General features: G+C 48.0%; 1 pseudogene; it reads right to left on the bottom strand.

The window, feature by feature from the left end:
- Window positions 1-17,290: 17,290 nt before the first annotated feature.
- Window positions 17,291-22,579, bottom strand: LOC132528823 (cyclin-Y-like; annotated as a pseudogene).
- Between the last annotated feature and the right edge of the window lie 278 nt (window positions 22,580-22,857).

Here is a 22,857-nt window from a genome sequence, read left to right as displayed (position 1 = left end):
TGCCTTTTGAAATATGATTGCGAGTGTGACAAACACAGTTCAGCCCATATTTACTAAGCACCTACTATGTCTCAGGCACTGTTCTCGGCACAGAGAATGAAACAAGTTGCTGCCCTCGCTGAACTTACATTCTAGTGGAAAGAACTGACAGTAAACAAGGGAAGTATCTTCAGCAAAGTGAATTACTAATTAGATGGTGGTAAGTGCTGGAGAGGAGAATAAAGTGGAGATGGGAGTAAAGGATGCCCAGGAGCAGTAGGGCGGCCAGAGACAACCTCACTAAGGCGGGCACATTTGAACCAAGACTGAGGCAGGGGAGGGAGGGAGTCCTCGTAATTCCTACTCTCTTTTCTAATTTGCCCAGACCCAGGCCTACGTAGCAAAAGTTACTAAATGGTCCCCAATCCTTTCTAGGGCCTGTGTATGCACCATGTTACACAGTGCAACCTCTCAGGACCCTCAGTGAACATGTGGGTCCGAGGGTGAAGCAGTGGGACCACACTGCAGAGCAGGGACCAGGGACGCAGTGGAGCTGTTCCCCGGCATCCAGCATGGGGTCGCTGCACCTGCCACCTGGGGGAATTTTGTTTTCAGGTCACGTCCAAACAGTTCAAAATTCTTCATCAAAACAGTCGCCGGTAGTCAAAGAGGTCATTAGGGAAAGAGTACAGACTTCCAGGTCAGAGGGTCTGGGTTCCGACCTGGTTCCAAACACATAGCAGTGTTTGACCCTGAGCGAACATTAACCCATCTGAGCTTGTCTTCTTCTCTTCACAGAGTTGAGGATTCATTCCTTCCAAATGTATTGAGGCCCCTCCTGAGAACTCTGTCAAGTCTTGAGAATGCAAACTGAAGACTGGGATTGAGACATACACACGACTATGTATAAAATAGATAACTAATAAGGACCTCCTACATAGCACAGGGAACTCTACTCAGTACTCCGTAATGGCCTATATGGGAAAAGAATGTAAAAAAGAGTGGATATATGTATTTTTTTAAACATCTTTATTGGAGTATAATAGCTTTACAATGGTGTGTAAGTTTCTGCTTCATAACAAAGTGAATCAGTTATACATATACATATGTCCCCATATCTTTTCCCTCTTGCATCTGCCTCCCTCTCATCCTTCCTATCCCACCCCTCTAGGTGGTCACAAAACACGGAGTTTATCTCCCTGTGCTATATGGCTGCTTCCCACTAGCTATCTATTTTACATTTGGTAGTGTATATATGTCCGTGCCACTCTCTCACTTTGTCCCAGCTTACTCTTCCCCCTCCCCGTATCCTCAAGTCCATTCTCTAGTAGTTCTGCATCTTTATTCCCGTCTTGCTCCTAGGTTCTTCTGACCATTTTTTTTTCTTTTTTTTTTTTTAGATTCCATACATGTGTGTTAGCATATGGTATTTGTTTTTCTCTTTCTGACTTACTTCACTCTGTATGACAGTCTCTAGGTCCATCCACCTCACTACAAATAACTCAGTTTCATTCCTTTTTATGGCTGAGTAATATTCCATTGTATGTATGTGCCACATCTTCTTTATCCATTCATCTGTCCATGGACACTTAGGTTGCTTCCATGTACTGGCTATTGTAAATAGAGCTGCAATGAACATTGCGGTACATGACTCTTTTTGAATTATGGTTTTCTCAGGGTATATGCCCAGGAGTGGGATTGCTGGGTCGTACGGTAGTTCTATTTGTAGTTTTTTAAGGAACCTCTATACTGTTCTCCATAGCGGCTGTATCAATTTACATTCCCACCAACAGTGCAAGATGGTTCCCTTTTCTCCACACCCTCTCCAGCATTTATTGTTTGTAGATTTTTTGATGATGGCCATTCTGACCGGTGTGAGGTGATACCTCATTGTAGTTTTGATTTGCATTTCTCTAATGATTAGTGATGTTGAGCATCCTTTCATGTGTTCGTTGGCAATCTGTATATCTTCTTTGGAGAAATGTCTATTTAGGTCTTCTGCCCATTTTTGGATTGGGTTGTTTGTTTTTGTGATATTGAGCTGCATGAGCTGCTTGTAAATTTTGGAGATTAATCCTTTGTCAGTTGCTTCATTTGCAAATATTTTCTCCCATTCTGAGGGTTGTCTTTTGGTCTTGTTTATGGTTTCCTTTGCTGCGCAAAAGCTTTTAAGTTTCATTAGGTCCCATTTGTTTATTTTTGTTTTTATTTCCATTTCTCTAGGAGGTGGGTCAAAAAGGATCTTGCTGTGATTTATGTCATAGAGTGTTCTCCCTATGTTTTCCTCTAAGAGTTTGATGGTGTCTGGCCTTACATTTAGGTCTTTAATCCACTTTGAGTTTATTTTTGTGTATGGTGTTAGGGAGTGTTTTAATTTCATTCTTTTACATGTAGCTGTCCAATTTTCCCAGCACCACTTATTGAAGAGGCTGTCTTTCCTCCACTGTATATTGTTGCCTCCTTTATCAAAGATAAGGTGACCATACGTGTGTGGGTTTATCTCTGGGCTTTATCAAAGATAAGGTGACCATACGTGTGTGGGTTTATCTCTGGGCTTTTTTTTTTTTTTTTTTAAAGGAGTAAAGCTGTGGTTTTCTTTTTTTTTTTGGAAGATGTTGGGAGTAGGAGTTTATTAATTAATTTATGTATTTTTGCTGTGTTGGGTCTTTGTTTCCGTGTGAGGGCTTTCTCTAGTTGTGGCAAGTGGGGGCCACTCTTCATTGCGGTGCGCAGGCCTCTCACTATGGTGGCCTCTCATTGCGGAGCACAGGCTCCAGACGCGCAGGCTCAGTAGTTGTGGCTCACGGGCCTAGTTGCTCCGCGGCATGTGGGATCCTCCCAGACCAGGGCTCGAACCCGTGTTCCCTGCATTAGCAGGCGGACTCTCAACCACTGCGCCATCAGGGAAGCCCTGGCATGAACTATTTTGCCCCAACTTTCCTGTGTTGAGCCCAGAAACTTTAGGGCTCCTGAAGTTTGCCCGAATCCTAACGGCCCAGAGCCTCTGTGGATTGCACTGTTTCTCTGAGAAAACAGAATGCTGTGCCCCTGAGGTTCCCCAGACATCACTGGAAGCCCTGCTGCGTGGAGCAGACTTGTCCCAGAAGGCATGCCGACCAGCCCTATGTCTGGGCCACCTGCGTGTAAGGCAGAGTCTGACCACACTGGGCCCCAAATGTCCCACAGATGACTAGCTCGTCTCTGGGTTTGGAACAAGTGTGTGCTTTGTTTTTGAAAACATTTTGAGTCACACATTTTTAATTGTTTTATTTTTACATTTGTTTTTCTCCAATAGCTGAAAGAGAGAGAGAGAGCTGTGTTCATATTTCTCTCTCTGGATAATTGAGAGGCGGTTTCAGGCCCTGAGTAGGACCTCCTGCCTCAGACACCTCTACCTCTTGTTCAGTATCACATGGTAAATGCTTGCCGTCCTTTGGCTTTTACAAGCGATGACAATGAAAGCCTCTGGAAGAGGCAACACGTGAATCCTCACCAGTCACCTTCACTAGAGTCTGAGTCCAGAAGCACCGGTCCTGGAAGCAGGCTTTTCTGTGAAGGTGAGGATCTTGGTTAGGGAAGATGTGTCAACGGAGTGTCGTAAACACGCTCCCACGTTACCAAGCAGTTCAGGTTTGTTAGCGCTTGTATTTTCCTCTTATGTTTTAGGTAATGGGGGTCGGGGTGGGGAGGAAGGGAGGGAGGGAGGGAGGAAGGAATGAAGGAAGGGGGGGAGGGAGGGAGGGAAGGAGGGAGACACTGGGTGGCTGTGACTGTGAGTCCAGGATTAGATGAACAAGTCTTGTCAGGAGCACAAACCAGTCCCCATTCCCCTCTATGTGTGTCTCTGCCTGTTCTTGACCATGAAACGCTAGGAGGGAGAATGAAGGAATTCAGTCTATTTTAAAACTCAACAACTGTTAAACGCTAACCCCCCAAGCATTCAAAACACTTTAATTTGGGACGAGTGATGAGCCTCTTTGTTGAATAAAGGATATATTCGGAAGCCCCCGACAGTGGTGTCTGGACAAGCAGGCGACAGGGAATTCCTCTCTGAGCCAAGGTCCCCCCTACCCACCGGCGATGGAAGGGACACGGGTCTCCTCAGGCAGTGTTTTCAGGTCAAGTTTTCACCTAAGGGAGAAATTAAGGAAGGAGGGAACATGCATCTCATCAGCTGCAGTGTGGTTGGTTCCACCTGGACCTCCGGGGAAACCAGCCAGGCCAGGACCACACTGTACTCACCTGTGAAAGCAAAGACAGACCACAGAGCAGAGAAAGTCAGTGTGAGGAAATGGACAGGAGGGTAGACAGAGTGATGCGTGATACAGCAGAGCGGGATCGGACGGCAAAGGATCACTTCATATCTAAGGGTGTGATCCAGGTAGGAGCAGGGTCATCACAGAGACAGGAGGCAGGCCCGCCCCGGCCAGGGCACACATTCCCTCCCTGGATGGCGCAAGGCCACCCACCTTGTGGGTGGAGGAGCTGGAACTCAACACAGGGCCCGATATCAAAGCCCTTCGCCCTTCGCCCCTTAAGTGCGATGGCCTCAGCCTAGGAGAGAACAGATTCTGGGAGGGGCCACGAGAGGAAGCTGGAGGAGTTGTTTCGTTTTGTTTTGTTTTCTAAAGAAGGTACTAGAGAGCTTGTTGAGTCCTTCTGAAAAAGAGTGAGGGTTTCATCCAACAATAATATATTGATATATACTCCGTGCCAGACACTGGGCCACGTTTAGGGATGTAGGTGAGTAAGACACAGCCCTTCTCTTCAAGGACAGGGAGACAAGGACTTTTCTACCCATAAGAACAGTGATCAACTTTCCAGATCCCAAGAGAGCTAAGACACGGTGAAGTAACAGTAATGAATGATGGGCCTGAAATAGAGGCACAAAGAGGGTGTGAAGGAGAAAACGAATATCTGCAATGTGTGCACGTGTGCGTGTGTGTGTGCGTGTGTGTGCGCACACTAGAGAGAGAGAGAGAGAGAGAGAGAGAGAGGCACGTTATAGATGAAGAACATAGGGTTCTGTGACATCTCATGACTGCCTAAGCCCACACGGTGTAAGTGCAAGGCTGGGATCCATCCCACATTATTTGACCCCAAAGTCCCTGGTGTTCCCATGTGACACAGCTGGGAACAACTGGGGAAACTGGGGAAGATCCAAAGAGAAGCTCTCACTCTCAGCTGAGCTCAGAACAGACATCTCTCTGGGCCTCTGCTCTTCCTTTCTGGAGCGAGCTAAGCTCACAGAAGTTTGTTTGGTGACCTACCTTCATCTTTCTTGGAGAGGAGTGGCATAAATAAATTCAATCATTTATTAAAAGGCAACAAAGAGCCCCTCCTGTTAGCTGAGCTGGGATTTCTGGAAAGGCTCTTTTAGGGGGTAATCCATTCTAATCCCAGCACTACCTCCAGACAGTTTCCTTGAAAAGACTGAGTTGTGTGTACAAAGTGAATCTTTAAGAATGATTTTTCCCAAGGTGTGGCTCTGGTCTCATCTTAAGCGGGGCTTTTAATGGGTGTGAATCACCCTGAGAATGAATCTTTTTCTCTTTTTTTGTAACTATTCTCCTTATCTGAGTGCACTGATGCCTCAGCCTCCTTCGAGAAGAGCTGAAAGCAAGGGGCCTGCAGTAGCTCATCACAAGCCTTCTTGGGACCCCAGCGTTGATCTCTGGTCTCATGTCATGTTAACAGCGATCCTCCTTCAGTTCTGTGGGTTCTAGCTGAACCTGGGAGAGGAGTGGTCATGTAGCCACCTGGGCATAGCCGAGATAACTAAGCAGTTACTATTATGTTTGTAAGGCCAAGCACTAATCCTTCAAGGTGGAAAACAGCCAACAAGAGCTTAATGATTTATTTGATTCAAAAATTGAAAGGCAGGGCTTCCCTGGTGGCGCAGTGGTTGAGAGTCTGCCTGCCGATGCAGGGGACACAGGTTCGAGCCCTGGTCTGGAAGGACCCACATGCCGTGGAGCAGCTGGGCCCGTGAGCCACAACTACTGAGCCTGCGTGCCTGGAGCCTGTGCTCCACAAGAGAGGCCGCGGTAGGGAGTGACCCCCGCTTGCCGCAACTAGAGAAAACCCTCGCACAGAAACGAAGACCCAACACAGCCAAAAATAAATAAATTAATTAATTTTAAAAAAATTGAAAGGCAGAAGTTTAAGGAAAATACATAAGACATACCTCTTAATATTTTAATCGGTGTGTATGTGTTCTGTATTTCAGCCCTATTGTGAGGTCTTTGAGGTCAAAGCCAAATCTGTTAAGTTGTTTTCCTGTCACCCCAAGAACATCCCAGGGTAGTTCCCTTAATCAATCCATGGTGATAAAGATGGCCTTGCAAATAGCTGTGTAGTATTTTCCTTTTTAATTTAAAACAGCCACTACAACTGTTGTTTTTCCCTAGTTGACTGGTTCCATGTAATTTGAAATTTTGTTATCAGATGCATATATATTAAGATTTTTATGTCTTCTTGATGAATTGACCCTTTTATCACTGTGAAATGTCCCTGTTCATCTCTAGTAATATTCTATTTCCTGAAGTATATTTTTCTGGTGTTAATATAGCCATTCTCCTCATTATATTTGTTTTCTCTTAAATTCTTGAGTATATTTAGAATAACTGGTCTTAAAGTCCTTGTCTGCACATGGAAGCAACCTAAGTGCCCATCGACAGATGAACGGATAAAGGAGATGTGGCACATATATACAAAGGAATATTATTCAGCCATAGAAAGAAACGAAACTGAGTTATTTGTAGTGAGGTGGATGGACCTAGAGTCTGTCATACAGAGTGAAGTAAATCAGAAAGAGAAAAGCAAATACCATATGCTAACACATATATATGGAATCTAAAAAAAAAATGGTTCTGAAGAACCTAGGGGCAGGACAGGAATAAAGACACAGACATAGAGAATGGACTTGAGGACACCAGGAGGGGGAAGGGTAAGCTGGGACGAAGTGAGAGAGTGGCATGGACATATACACACTACCAAATGTAAAACAGATAGCTAGTGGGAAGCAGCTGCATTGCACGGGGAGATCAGCTCAGTGCTTTGCAACCACCTAGAGGGCTGGGGCATGGAGGGTGGGATAGAGATGCAAGAGGGAGGGGATATGGGGATATATGTATACACAGAGCTGATTCACTTTGTTATACCTCAGAAACTAACACAACACTGTAAATCAATTATATTCCAATAACCATGTTAAAGAAAAAAAAAAAGAAAAGAAAGAAAAAGATTATATTCTTGATGTGGGAGCTAATCCTGCCTGTCCTCTCCCTTCTCTGCACTGCTGACCCCAGACCCAGGCAGAGAGATGAGGCACTCCTCCCTTCCCAGCGGTGTTAACATTTCAATTGAAAGGTGATCTAGTAACGTGGTTAAAGGCATAAATATATTTTGATACCAATGTGCCAAGCTTCATAATCCAAGTTTCACCACTTATACCATGTTTGACTTTGGAAAAGTTACTAAACATCTCTGGGCCTCTGTTTTCTTGTCTAGAAACATGGATAAGTAATAATGCCTTACGAGGGTTGTGGTGAAAATTAAACATGTTGTTAATTTTTAAGTGTTTGGAGTGGTGTGTGGCAAACAGAAGCTTCTGTGTAAGTTTTGGCTGTTATATCCTGCCAGGTCTTAGTTAATGCATATATGAACATACAATGGTCCCACTGATTCTGACCATCTCAACATTCAGGCCGTGTCCTTGACAACCCTATGTCTTCGTTTAAAACTCACAGGAGACACAGAAAAGTGGAATCATGCTTCATAAAAGAGGAAACCAAAACAGAGGAAGGGAGTGGCCTTCCCAGAATCAGCAGGTTTGTCAATGCTGAACCCGGGCCTTGAGCCCACGTCAGCCTGGTGCCCAGGCCATGGCCCTTCCACTGGGCTCCAGGTGAACATAGGGAGGCTCCTCAGACATAGTCCTCAGTATATCTCAGGGGGTTTCCGTTTTAGTCTCACACAAAACTGCAAGAGAACTTATATTTTCCTACTAAATATGCTGCATAGAGAAGGAAATAGAGGCTCAGAGAGTAAGCAATTTTCTCAAGGTTTAACATCAAGCAACCATAGAGGAGGCGTTTGAACCCAGGTCAACAGAATTCCACAAGCCCATGCCTTCAGTTCTTCACTGTGCTGCTTCTATCTATGTTGAATTTTTAACAAAAGTAGATTTGCTCTAAATTTCATGTTCTGGTAACTTGCTCTTTTGCTTAATAATAAATTGGAGACCTATTCCATGCCAAAAAAAAAAAAAAAAGTCCTTGCCTGCTAATTCCATCTTCTGGAACTACTATGTCTGGGTCCATTGATATTGACTGTTTTTTCTCTTCATTATGAGTCACACTTTTTCCTGCTTCTTCACACGTCTAGCTATTTTTATTGAATGCTGGACACTGTGTATGCTACATTGTTAGATGTCTGGATTTCACCTTCATTCAAAAATGTTGAATTTTGATTTGACAGACAGTTGAGTCGTTTGAGGATTAGCTTGATATTTCTGAGACTCATTTTTTTAACATCTTTATCGGAGTTTAATTGCATTACAGTGGTGTGTTAGTTTCTTCTTTATAACAAAGTGTGTCAGCTATACATATACATATATCCTCATATCTCCTTCTGAGACTCATTTTAAGCTGTTAGAGTGAATTCAGTTTGGCCCTACTACTAAGGTATTACATTTCTAGTCTTTATTGAATTTCCCAGGGGGTTAACAAGGTATCCTCACTCTGGCTGGATGGAATTTAAATGTCTTCCTATCCTATGTGAGACCTAGGAATTGTTCAGCTTAAAAAGCTTCCTTGAAGTTACTTATTTCCTGACCGTATAGAGTTTTTCTCTTTACATGTAGAGCTCAGTATTCAGTCAAAGACTCAGGGAAATTCTATGCACATTTCTGGGGTTCTATATAGCTTCCTCTCATCTGTCTTCTCAACTCAGTAAGGCCTCCATGCTCTGCTTAGGTTTCCTCTGGGAGCAGTACAAAAACCGCCTCCAGACAAAAAGCTAGAAGTATCATCAGGGTGACTTCATTTGTTTCCCTTACGTCAGGGACCACAGTCCTTTGCTGTCTATTTTCAACATCTGAAAGCTTTTACTTCACCTATTGCATCCAGTTTTCTAAGTTACTTACAGTGAGAGGTCTAGTCCAGTATCATTTATTCTGACATGACGGTGGGCAGAAACCCTACTTAATGGTCTGTGTCAACCTTGACCCCAATTTCCCTTTACCCTGAGGACATAGAGAAACAGCAAGATTTTTCCTCCCATTCATCTTTCATCTATTCTTGCTATATGGAGCTGTGTACTTGCTGTCAGCGCTCTGCAAACAACTTCCCCTGAAGCATTCTAACCAGGCCGTGAAAATGATAGATAAACCTGGGTATAACCACCTAGGGAGCCGACCTGTGTACTCTTAGGAAAGAAAGAGAGATGAAAAGCGAGAGGAGGAAGAGCAGAGGGAAGACCAAGAGGAGGAAAATAAATTCCAAAAGGAGAACAGATAAGGAAAAGAACAAGAACTTTAAATCTCCACGAATTAAGTTTTTCAGAAGAATCAGAACACTTATGCCTCAGCCCTGAGGCTCACCAGGATTGCTGTGAGCAGTAGGGACTAGAAAAGGGGCCAAAATATGTCTTTTGGATCATTGCATTTTCTCCCTTTTGCAAGGAAGGGCATATTTATGGTAAGAAATCCTTACAATAAGACAGTGAAATGTGATGGTGATAGGGAAAATATTCTAACTTAATAAATTTTTAAAAATGCAAAGTTATCAAATGAGGACAATGGATTTTGGAATTGGAGTGAAGAGGTGTTGAGTGCTGGAGACATCGGTTGCGACTTGAGCCTGTTTCTAGATAAGTGTTCTAGCTGTGCTGAATAATACAGCCAAGGCAAAGTGGCGCCTCTCAGCTTCCGTAGCAAAAACGGCTCACGGCATGTGGCTTATGACAGCAGTAAATAACCCATCCTGGGGACAACAGGGATTGAGTTATTCCTTCTTACTTGTAGTTCTGATTTCTTACTTGCATTCCAGACTTAGCTCTTTGGAAACAAAACCCATACTGTTGCCAAAGTTGCTAGAGTTATGCTAGTTATCAAAAGTGATGGTATTTTTTCTGACAAAAGACAGCTGGAAATTTAGTGTGCTTTTTTTTGTTAACGTTGTAGTTTTTTGTTTGTTTTTGGCTTAGTGGGGGGAAGAAATGCCCTTCTTCGGTAAAAAGCCTCAGCAATCGGACCAAACAGTCTGGGAATTGCAGGGAATTTCCTGGGAGTGTTTTTCTACCATTTTTCAGGGACAAGCAAAATCTAAAACTAGTTGTTTCTTCTTTTTTTGTTAAATTGGGTCACTAAGGCAGACCAGGAGCTGAAGATGTGAAACGATGTCTCAAGGTACAGCTATTTCAACATGGCCGTTGGCAGCAGCTTAAGTGACCAAATACATGCATGAGCTCCTGCCATTAGCTACATGAATGCTTTCTCTATTTGGAGCTGAGAAAAGAAAAGCCTTCCCTGAAGGACGATTTCAGGCAAGAATTTCCTTTAGCCACCAACACGTGTGTTTGCTGGATCTTCCTGGTCGGTCCACCCCACTCCTTAGTAAGTGAGAGCAGCTCGGAAGGAGGGGAAACTCATTGATTCTAAACTAAGGCTGGGATCACTGAAGCTGTGGGAGCCGGTCAGTACCTGCGGGGGTGGGTGCATTTTCAGCAGGGGTATGCCGGTGCCTCCTGTCTCTAACGCGTCTGTGACCGGTGGCACCCTAATGGGATGATGCCTGGGTCCTGGGGGAGCTGGAGCACACAGTGGCCACACCACGGCTGGGCTCAGGCCCTGATGAGCGCCATTCAGTTCCTGACTTCCATTCTGAAGTCCAAGGCGGAGAGGAGCCAGCTGGGATAACCTTGCCAGTGGCAACACCAGCAGCTGACAGTGGAAGGGGAGGGTGGTATCTTCAGGTGGGGAAATACATGAAGAAGGAGAACACCACCGGCAATGCCATCTAAGTATTTATAGCCTCAGAGAGAGAGAGGCACACACTCTCAGGCAGCATCTTAGACAGAGAAAGGAGTCAGAAGTCACTGTCTCAACACCTTCAGACATCAAAGAGCAAAAGTAATGAAGTTAAGAAAAGTGTCATGGGCTGAACTGTGTCCACTCCCCGCCACACCCCAGCCCAGACATTCATATGTTGTAGCCTGAACCCCCAGGACCTTATAATGTGACTGAATTTGGAGACAGGGCCTTTAAAGAGGCAATTAAGTTAGAATGAGGCCACTGGGGTGGGACCTAATCCAATCTGACTGCTGTCCTTGTGAGAAAAGGAGATTAGGACACACAGGATATAAAAAAATTAGTAAGTAACAGAAGCCTCAATTGAATGGAATCAGGAGACCAGCAGGGGGAGCCCTCACAGCCAGAGCCGACAGCAGATCCCAACAGGAAGAAAGACTCCGCCTCTTCCCTGGCAGGGCTCAGCCAATGAGAAGCCACGGACTCTTCGTTTCCTGTAGCCACCACACCCGCTTCCTTTTCCCCCCTATAAAAGCATCCTCCTTCTTTTGCTGTGCAGGGTCTTGCACACGGCTCACCATGGTTGTGGCCCCCAAACTGCAATTCTCTGCTGATCCGCCAGGGAATCCCTGAGGGTGGAGGGATTTGGAGCAAGAATTTAAGAATCCGACCGGCCTGAGTCTGAATTCTTGCTGTATCACCCTCAAGTTCATGAACTTCTCTTCATCTAAGTTTCCTCAACTAGAAACTGAGGGAAATAAAAGCACTGCATAGGAGAATTGGGGAATTTGAAAATAGTGCAAGATGTGATGCTCATAATTGCTTCTTTGAACCTTAAGGTCTGATGGTGGTTTTTCAGGGCTTGCTAAGTGGGTGGAATGTCTTCCACTAAAGCAGACCCATCCTTGTGTCTCTGTCCCACATATACTGAGGTTCCAGAGAGGAGTGTGTTGTGGGAAAGGGCCATGCAGCTGGCATTAGGCAGTGACAGCCACTGTCATGCCCACCTGGCATGAACATGCAGGGACGGGGTAGCTGGGACTAGTATTGAAACATGGGTCACGCTCGTGGCCCCAGCCCATTGGCCCCGGGGCATCAGACAGGAAAGCTGGCAGACGCGGAGAAGGCCTCTGCCCCCAGACCACGGACATCGCAGACTCACTAACCTCCATCTCACAACCACGTGTGCAAACTGAAGTTGACTGTGGTTCAGCAGGCAAATTGCTGCTCGGGGATGGGGTGTGTCTGAAACCATCAAAATCCTACTTTTCAGACTCACAGACATAAAGAACAGAGTTGTGGTTGCCAAGGGGGCATGGAGAGGGAAGGACTGGGAGTTTGGGGTTAGTAGATGCAAACTATTACATTTAGAATGGATAAACAACAAGGTCCAACTGTATAGCACAGGGAACTAGATCTAATCTGGTGAGATAAACCATAATGGAAAAGAATAGGAAAAAAGAATGTATATATGTGTATGACTGAGTCACGTTTCTGTACAGCAGAGATTAGCATATTGTAAATGAACTATACTTCAATTTTTAAAAATTGGAAAAATTTATCATTATATATGTGCGTATATATACATATGTATGTATATATATGCACATATATAATTTTATATATATTTTAATATACATATATACATATGTATAATATATATATGTATATACATATATATACATATGTGTGTATATATATATCCTTTATTTAACCAAGACTTGAAAAAAGGTAAAGTTAATGCTCAAATGTAGTAACCATATGAGCCTAGTTTTCTGAGATAACAACTCCCTTATATTCTCTGTGCACTTTATTTGTTTTCTGTTTTATAAGTCCTACCGCATATGTCTTTTTGTAAATTTCTTCAACCCCTTTATTGGGAAGATTCAGGTTAAAAATTTTCAATAAACACTGCATATGAAATCAGTCAATCAATCACTCCTAGTTTTCTCCCAGAGAGTTTTGTGACCTCAGTCACTCATCTGTCAAGTGTGTATGTTGGACAAGATGCTCCCTAAGGCCCTTCCTAAGGGTTGTTTTATGCTCACATGTGCAGAACAGCAGCGAAGGGGGAAGGTGGTCAGGTCTGGCCCAGGACAGGATGGAGCCGGCCGGCTTCTCCCCTCGGCCAGGAGAGCGGCGGGTCAGTGTCAGCGTATCCATGCGTCCCGCCCGCCCAGACCCGGCTCAGAGACAGGTAAATGCTCCAACGGGGCAGGAAGACCTTTGCCTGGAAGCCGGAGGGACAACGTGCTGCTACCAAACCACTAGCTCTGTCAAGACTGTGTTGCAGCCAGTGGGTAACTTGGACAGAATCTATAGGCTCCAGACAGCGAGCAATACCAGCCTCCCAGGTGGGGCCTGGCCTGAGCACCTGAACCCCACTCTGTGCTCGAACTCCCACTCCCCTGCCTGCATCCAGGCCCAGCACCGACGTAGAAGATGTGCGGCGGGTCCCCGACACACACACACAGAGCACACGTCCACACGAGCGCCCGGTGCTTGGGATCTGGGAATTGAGCTGCAAGGCATCCAGGCCGGGGGCTCCTCTGAAATCCCTAGCAGAACCCAGAGACGGGGGGAACAGGTCGTTTACAGTGGACGGCAGCTGGCGTGAGCACGCAGGGGCTGCGTCTGGAGGCATGTGGGATCTTAGTTCCCTGATCAGGGATCTAAGCTGCGCCCCCTGCAGTGGAAGCACAGAGTCTTAACCCCTGGACCACCAGGGAAGTCTCTGGTCTCCAGGCTTTTTGAAGCTGGCAGCGAGGCCTGGGGCAAGGAGAGGAGACACTTCTTCCCAGTGTCTTTGCAAACAGTGAATAGGAGCTGGTGCCAGAGGCCTTGATTCTGCCACTCTGATGACAACAGCGGGAAGACGTGCAGGTGGGCAGGCACCTGCTCACCTGGCGAGCAGTCAGGGTCTTCCCCATCAGATCCACGGCCAGGCTGCCATTTCCACACGTGGCCGCCGCCCTTCAAGGTTGTCTTCCTTAGACTGAGCAGAAAGCCCCGGCCATGGAACTGGCCCTGCCCGCTGGCTGAGGCCCTGCCCGCTGGAACCTGGTGGCGCTTACCCCACCTGCCATCTTCTCCACTCAACCCTTGAGAGTTCAATTCCCCAGGCCCTCCCAGCACAGGAGAAGCTGGCGCCAGCGCTGAGGCGGACAAGAGCGAACGTCCTTTGTCTCAGAGAGCTCACAGCGGGGAGGGGACGAACAGCTTCTGGTTGTTATTTGGCCACAGCAGCAAGGATCCATCAGAACTGGTTTAGGACCCATTCTCACCGGTCAAGAAGGACTGAAATCCCTGAGCCCCACGCTCTCTGACACCCCAGGTAAGATCCCCTTTGCTCAGAGACGCCCCCTGGCAGCTGTCCCTTCCCGAGCAGCAAGTTCCGTTTTCTGTTACGGGAGGGAGAGGTAGGCTCTAAACCAAGAGAAGCAGCAGGTGCTCGCAGCCGATGGCAGGCAGAGAAATGACCAAAACACGAAGGCCAACAGCGAGCTGAGGTGGCAGGGAGGGGTCAGTGCGATTCCAGAGGAGGTGGCAGAAAAGGCCGCTGAAGGGATGACTTCTGAGCTGAGACGTGAATAATGAGGAAGCAGCAGCCATGCTGAGACACCCAGTGACAGCCATGGCCTGGGCATATTTTGAGTGAGAAAATGTGCCTCAGACTTAAAAATGAGAATTCGGAAGTACAGAAAAAGAAAACCACGGTCCAGCAGGACCCCTGCAGGCCAGAGGACAGGCCGTGGCCTCAGGGGAGGGGACGGCTGGGGCCACCTATGAAATCCCCAGAGTCCAGCCTCTCTAAAGCACTCAAGCCGAGACCTGATGGGAAGGGCATCACCGGAAGCCGAGCCAGCGCTTCGAAACAGCCGTGCCTGGAGTCCGCAGGATGCTCTGAGCAGACGGGGCCCACCATTTGCGTGGCATCTGGATTTAGCAGCTATAAAAATAACAGCCTATATGCCGCTCACGCTGGTAGGTACTGCTAAGCCTTCTTAAAAGGCTCAAAGGGTGCAGCTGTCTCCCCGCCAAGGACAAGGCTCTGGGGATTCCGGTGACGGGTAGGACCTGCCCATGAGACGGTTTTAGGGGCAGCTGGAGACAGGCTGGGGCTGATGCTACAGTTTTTACCAAGTCACTCTGCCCTCCTGACTCCAGCCCAGCTGGGGACTGTGGGGACCAGCTCTGCTCCGCCCCATCAGGGAGCTGCCCAGGGCGCGGGTGAGAAGCTCTGTGAGTCGGAAGCACCTAATATGAGGCAGCAGCGTTGTTTCTGGGGGCAAAGCTACGTTTGAGATACTGTTCAGACTTCCTTGGCTGACTTCCAAAGTCTTTCATGTTTGCATGTGCATCTCTACCTAGGGGTAGGTCTCCCTAGCGCTGGGCCTCAGCAATGCCCAGACAGGAGGAAGGGGCGGGGAGAGGAGGTATGGATGGGGGCGGGGGAGGGGGAGAGGGCTGATGCACGGGGAGGGGCGACGGGGAGGACTCCTGAGTGGAAGCCCCTCCTTCTCCAGGTGTATCCAGATCCCACACACGTTCCTTTCCCTAAGGCACCCTCGAGGCCGGCTCTGTCTCGGTTCTCTGACCTCCCTCCTTCCCTCCGGGGCCACACTCGGGGTGCGGGGGGGATGTGAAGACGGGGCCAGGGAGCTGAGATGCCGAGGGCCATGCCGGGTCCTCACGTGAGGGCGGCAGGGCGGGCTGCCTTCCACAGGGTGGCCACAGCAGGCCTCTGGGACGAAGTGACATCTGAGGGGCGTCGGAACGAGAAGAGTTTCTCACGCAAATCCGTGGGGGGAAACGCGCCAGAGAGAAATCACAGCTCAGAGAAAGGTCCTCAGTCGGGACAGGACTGGGTGACAGGAATCCCCTGGATGGAGGCGGCAGCGGAAAGGGGGTGCAGACGGACGTGTTTACATCAGGAACACGGTGCATCCCGTCCGGCCCTTTTCCAAGGAGCACCGAGCACTTTCTCTATTTAGGTTTTGCACGTCTCTGAGGTTCCTGGAGCTGCGGCAACAAACTGCCACAGGCTGGATGCCTTCCAACAGCAGAACTTGACTTTCTCACGGTTCTGGAGGCTGCAAGTCGGGAATCGAGGCGTTGGCCACGCTCTCTCCAGGCTCCAGGGAAGACCCCTTCCTTGCCTCTCCCACTCCAGTCTCTGCTGTCACCGTGTGGTCTTGCCCCCAAGTCTCCGGTCTCCGTCTCCTTAGAAGGACACTGGTATTGGATTCCGGACCCACCCTAATCCAGTGCGACCTCATGTGCAAATAACCCCTCTCCAAACAGATCACACTCGCAGGTCTGAGACTGGTTGCGGCGGGGAGAAGACCCAGACACTATAGCACTTTTCTTGACAGGTTTTGGAGCGCTGTGAGGGCTTGGAGCGCGGTGCTTAAACACAAGCTCTACGCTCTGGCTTCCAGGCTCTACAACCTCGTGAGTGCGCCCAGGGCAAGGCTGTTCTCCTCTCCAAACCTAAGCATTCTTGTCTGGGAATAATAATAGCAGCTACCCCCTCAAACCACGGTGAAGATTACATTGAGTTAACATATGCGAAAAAAGAAAGAAAGAAAGAAAAACGTACGCTAAGTGCTTAAGTTGCGCTGGGCACACTGTAAGGACAATGCTTGTGTTCTTCCCTTGCTTATACTTTGCTGCAATTTTGAATGGCACCTTGCCTCCATTATATTCTCTAATGGTTATTGCCAGTGACTCGGAAAACTATCAATTTGGGTATAGTGATCTCCTACCTGCCATCTATTAAAACTCCTAGTAACCATTTTCCAGTTGCTTCTCCTAGATTTTCCTGGTAGTAATCACATTAGCTTCAAGATACTAAAAAATTACTCAAGTATGACATTAACTAAATGACTGTAGAGCCCCATGAACTGACATTCAAGAAGCACCTTCTACACATTCTCCTCTCCAGAGACAGGCTCAAAGACTCTGCCACATTCCCCGATCGTGATAAAGACATGTGTCTACTTTCTCGTCATGTCAGAACCATTGTCCAGACCAAAGCAATACAGCTTTACGAGGGCAGGGGCCACGGGTTTGAGTCCTGATCTATCCCCATTATGGGCGAAGCCTGGTAGATACAGGTGCTCGGTGTGTTGACTAACTTCATGAACAGATAATCTCCCATCAAAACGACTGACAGGACAGCCTTCCAGGCTGTCACACGGCGAGAACCCTGTCTCGTGCGGTACTGGGATGAAGATGCAGAAACTCTCACCTGTGATCCTTCCTGTCCCCATCCTTTCAGCCGTCAAAAGTCGGATGGGAAGAGCTAGGTGCAAGTGCAAAGCTGAGCTACACACAAGTATAACACACAAGAGTCACACAGCTTAACAGTGACGGCCCGAAACCCAGGCCAAGACCAATGGGGCTGGCCCCAGATCTAACAGGGCTGTGAAGAAAATACTTTGAAAAAATGAAAAATAAAAGCAGAATTAAACCTTTTTTGGATTCCCAATCATAGGGTCATCTGGTATCTTTTTCCTTACAAAAGTGCATGCTGGGAAACGCTTTTTTGTGTGGGCTCACTTTTTTAAAACAGGAGTTTAAAACTTGTTTGATTTAAAAAAATAGAATCAATGCACATTAAATTAAAACTGATATTAAGAAGGTTATTAAAAATATGAGGCTGTACAAATGAAATCCAAGGCACCTCATCATTATTTTACAACGACACGCAGTGGCGAGAACAACCTTGAAGGCACAGCTCCCTTGGCAGCAGAGCACCCGCGGAGCGCCGACGCCTCTTACCTCCAGCTTGTGGGCCCTCTCCCTGCTCAGGGCCTTCGAGGGGAAGCTCTGGTTGTTGGCTTCCGCCAGAGAACGAAGATCAGAATAATACTTGGCATAAGCACTGGAGGGCACGTTGATGTTGAACTGGAGCAATTCGAGGAACTGTCGCTCCAGCTCGTTCCTGCAGAGAAAGACAGAAACGCACACCTCAGCCGCCGTCCCCACCCGCGGCCCCCTGGGCAGGCTGCTGGACACAGCCAAGTCCACCAGGTCCAGTGCCCAGAAGGATGAGGCTTGATTAACTGGGATGATCACCAGAAAGTGCTTCAGGGCGACCCTGACACTGAGACTGAGCGCGTCTGTGCGCGCGCGCGCACACACACACACACACACACGCGCGCGCGCGCGCGAACACACACACACACACACACACACGCGCGCGCGCGAACACACACACACACACACACACACACACACACACACACACACACACACACACACACACACACACACACACACACACGGCAGGCTCTGGCCTCACCTCTCCGTGTGAACCATCGGCTCAAACAGGGGACAGAAGATGCAGTCGAGAGCTGTCAAGTGGAGTCCAGTGAGGGCGGACAGCAGCCTGGAGGACCGCCCTTCCCAGGAGGAGACGGTGGGGACACGCTGACCGGCTTCCTCGGAACCACGGGAGGGGAGGCGGTTCCCCAGCCCCAGCGCATACCCATCAGCTGCAGGGCACGTGAGGACCCCCTGCTGGGCCCACCCGTCTGATCCGGCAGGTCTGGGAGGGCCCGAGAACTGCATCCCTAACACTCCCGCCAGCTGCTTCTGGGCCTGCTCGCACGCTGAGAACCACTCGACGACAGCGCCCGGTCCATAAGGGAGCCAACCCACTTAGAGCTGGATGAAGACGAACCACGGCGGCCACAATGCATCTGAAAACTTCCCCAGTCTGCAGGCCTACTTCTCGGTAGTTACTGCGGGGAGGAGGGGGGTGGAAGCGTGCTCGGCGACAGGTCTGTCTGGGAGCCCTGGTCCTGGGCCACCTCCCCGGGGAAGCACCCCGGGCTCACTTCTGTCCTTTATCACAGTCTCCCCGCCTTGTCTCCTCGGAGCCAAAAACCGTGACATTTGACGGTGCAACCTGGCCCCAGCTCAGCACCTAACATGCGCTTAGCGCTCCATAATTCCTGTTACTGAAAGGAGCGGACCAAGGTCAGCCTGGGCGGCGGGATCCAGGGAAGGCTTCCCGGAAGTGAGAGCTGACCTGAGCCCCGGAAGCGACCAGCTCCGGCGGGGAGGAGCCAGGTGGGGGCGGGATGCTTCTGGCGGGGGGGCGGGGCAGCCCGTCTGCTTCCGGTCAGGGGCCCCATCCAGCCGTCCCAGCCCGTTTAGCGCTGCTATGACAACGGGGGCGGGAGCACTGAGGCGGCAGGGAGGCTGGGAGGTGAGCAGGGTGGCTGGTTCCCCGACGGAAGCTCCCAGGCAGATCAGAAGCGAGAAACCTCAGCAAGTCGTTATCGAAGGCCTGAGCGCCTCGAGGGAGAGACCACGACGTCGCATCCAGTCATTTAATCGATGCAGCTTCGAGAAAGAGGTAAAGCCCCAAATGTGTGTGTTGTGCTAAACTTTACACTTTTAATGACTTGTATTTATGCCTCCTTTACGTGAGACTTAAGAGGTCATCCTGTGAAATACTGGAACTCAGATAAGATTTTAACAAGGCGTGTCAAAAATACCGCTAAGGCAGAAGCGCTCTCTCCTGGACGACGTGGGAGCTGCCTGTGGACCGACTGCCGCCCTGTGGCCAAGAGGCGCCACTGCAGATCCCATTCTCCAATGCCAGGAAGAAAACCTTGCTTTTAGTATAAACGTTAAGAGAACTAGTCTGTCTCAAATGGTATCTAGACACCACTGTCTCTTGTTGAGGGTATAACTAGGATTAAAGTCAAGAGGAATCTGGTTTTGAACAAGGTGACGGTTTCCCAGGGTTCCTTAGGGAAAAAACAGCCCTTCTGAATATTTGTTTTCTTGAATGTTTCTGTTTAAGTTTGGGGGGAATAAAGATTTTAGAGCTGCTGTGTTTTCAAACTAAGGCAAGGTTTAGAAAATAAAAATAATCCCCCAAATTTGAATTTTCACATGGCAGCAGTACATCCTCCAGGGACATCAGACAGCTTGTTATGTGATAAACCATCAGAAAACTAACAGTGATGCAGAAAACGGGCTTGATGGATTTACAGCCCTCAAGGGGATAATTACGAAGAAATAAAGCTCTATAATAAATAATAAATAAGGCTCTATAATAAATAAATTCAAGTCAATAAACAAAAAATATTTCAGAAACATTTTAGCTCAACGTTGTAAAGAAACCCAACTGAACTGATGCCATTTAGCAACTTGCAAATGGAGTAAAGAGAGTTGTTTTCATCACCTAATGGCCTGTCGGCTTTTCTAGAAAAATGGGCTCACTTTAAAGACCAGCCACCAAGCAGCAATCGCACTTCTGGGCACAGACCCCAAAGAACAGAGAGCAGGGCCTCAGGGGGGTATCTGCACACCCGTGTTCATGTTCACGACAGTGTTACTCACAGCAGCTGAAAGGTGGAAGCAACCTACTGTCTGGATGACAATTATCTTAGCAACTGTTTTCACCTTGAAATATAATCAAGAATTTTTTTATATTTTTATTTTATTTTTCTTACTATCAAAAACTTCCTATTTGTCTTACTTTTTATAATAAAGAATGACAGATGCAGGAAGGAGTCGTACAGGTCTGCAGCAGGAAAAGGCTCTGGCAAAAGACCCAAAAACACAAACAAGTGCTCCCAGGGCAGCACAAAAATGGGGTGCCCAGCGAACCAGCAACCAGAGGAAGCGGGGGCCAGGCTGAACAGGAGCCCGTAGTGGTCACTGAGTCCAGGGACTTGGATGTGGACGGGACACAGTGGAACCTGCTCCAGCTCAGAGCTTCCTCAAGGAAGCCAGACAAACAAGACCAGAAAAATATTAGCAAGAATCGTGTCAGAAAGGCCTGTAAACCGTAAGGAACTATAAGAAGTTCAACCTGATTAAGTGTTTCCAAAACAGCTCATTTCTCCCGAGAGGCTCTGACCCCGCCTCCTGTACACCCAGCCCCCAGGATGCAGCTAAGTGTGAGCTTAGGATGGTGCCCTGAGAGAGGAGAACACGCAGCCTGACCAGGATGCACAGGGGGACCTCGGGGACAGAACGCTCATTTTAAGCAGGTGAACTTGCAAAATGTGACAAAAGCAGTTAAATTTCACCTTCTCTCTGAAACTGAACAGAAACAGGTAACATTTTAGCCCATCTGCTGCCTGTCATCGGTTTGCAGTGTGTACAGAGCTGGGATGAACCTCACCGCAGATGGAGAGCAGGAACGTAAAGGAAGGTTCGCCTAGAATACGGTTTCAGTGACCAGTTTCACAAACCAGAAGGTGTCACCAGTACCTGTTCGGGACCCACAGGATGAGAAATATGGGTTTTTGCAAATCCTATCCACAACCATGTCCTTTCTCAGCCAGCACACAACAGAGGTGCAGTCACATTCACTCACTCCACGCTGTGCACGTCCACAAAGGGTCGGGTTTCCTCTGCAGAGGCCCCCGGCCACACTCACATGTCCTCCACCGTGATGTCCTTCAGAATCTGGCAGTGGTCCACGTTCCACGCCTGCCTAGTCGTCCCACGCCTTGGAGGCCAACAGGATGGCCCCCAGAACAATCCGCTCCCAGTTGGCCGGACAGATGTCAATCTCTGCGTACGTTAGAAGCCTTTCGAGGTACACCTGGAAGGCACGAGCACGCCAGCGCCCGGTGCCCTGCCTTGTTCCTGCTGCACCCCTGCCAGCACACGCAAACCAGCTCCCAGCTGTTCACCGCACTCCCCAGCTCAGCTTTAAACAGGCGCTGGCGGCCTGATCACACTTATTTTAAGAAGTCAAAGGCCTCAACGAGTCTGAGGCAAAATGGGCTGAGAGGCACACTCCGTAACTGGACGTGTGGATGAGGCCGGGCCTTAGGACTCCGGGGCAGGAACGTGTTCTAGGAGCCGCAGGTTAATTTCTCACTCTACCAACTGTGACATCAACACGCATTCGACAAACCGCCAACGAGCCAACAAGGAGAACAAAGTGTGTGAAGGGAAGAAACCGATTTTTTCCATCTGTAGTTGTTTCTAAATGAAACTTTTTATTTTTGAGGTAATTGTAGATTTATAGGCAGTGTTGATAAACCTATTGTTTTCATCATTATGGTAAAATACACATAAGATTTACCACTTAACCATTTCCAGTGTCTAGTTCTGTGGCATTAAGAACAGTCGCTGTGCTGTGAAATCACCACCATCCATCTCTATTTGTAGAACTTTTTCATCTTCCCAAATTGAAATTCCGTACCTGTTACAACTCCCCAGTTCCCCTCCCCCTGGCACCCACCTTTCTACTTTCCGCCTCCTGGCTGTGACTACTCTGGGTACTTACATGGGTGGAATCACAGCGTATTTGTCCTTTTGCGATTGGCTTCTTTCACTGAGCATAATGTTCCACGTTGTAGCATGTGTCAACATTGCCTTCCTTTTCAAGGCTGAATAATGATCCGTCGTACGTACAAACCGCATTTTGTTTATCCATCACCCACTGATGGACATTTGAGGGGTTTCCTCTTTCGGCTACTGTGAATAATGTTGCTGTGAACGCTGATGTACAAGCATCTGTTCGAGCCTCTGCTTTTGATTCTTTCGGGTATACACCCAGAAGTGGAACTGCTGGATCATATCGTAATCAATGTGTAATTTTTTGAAGAACCACCATACTATCTTCCACAGCAGCTGAACCATTTACATCCCCACCGGCGATGCACAACGGTTACAATGTTTCCACATCCTTGCCAACACTTGTTGTTTTCTGGGGTTTTAAAAAAAATTACTGTCATCCTAAAGGGTGTGAAGTGGTTTTTTTGTTTGTTTGTTTGTTTTTTTGCTGTACGCGGGCCTCTCACCGTTGTGGCCTCTCCCTTTGCGGAGCACAGGCTCCGGACGTGCAGGCTCAGCGG

This window comes from Lagenorhynchus albirostris, chromosome 1, assembly GCF_949774975.1.
Source record: "Lagenorhynchus albirostris chromosome 1, mLagAlb1.1, whole genome shotgun sequence".
NCBI classification, from domain to species: Eukaryota; Metazoa; Chordata; class Mammalia; order Artiodactyla; family Delphinidae; genus Lagenorhynchus; species Lagenorhynchus albirostris.
Note: the sequence above shows the minus strand (reverse complement) of the source record. Positions and strands in the feature narration are given on the sequence as shown.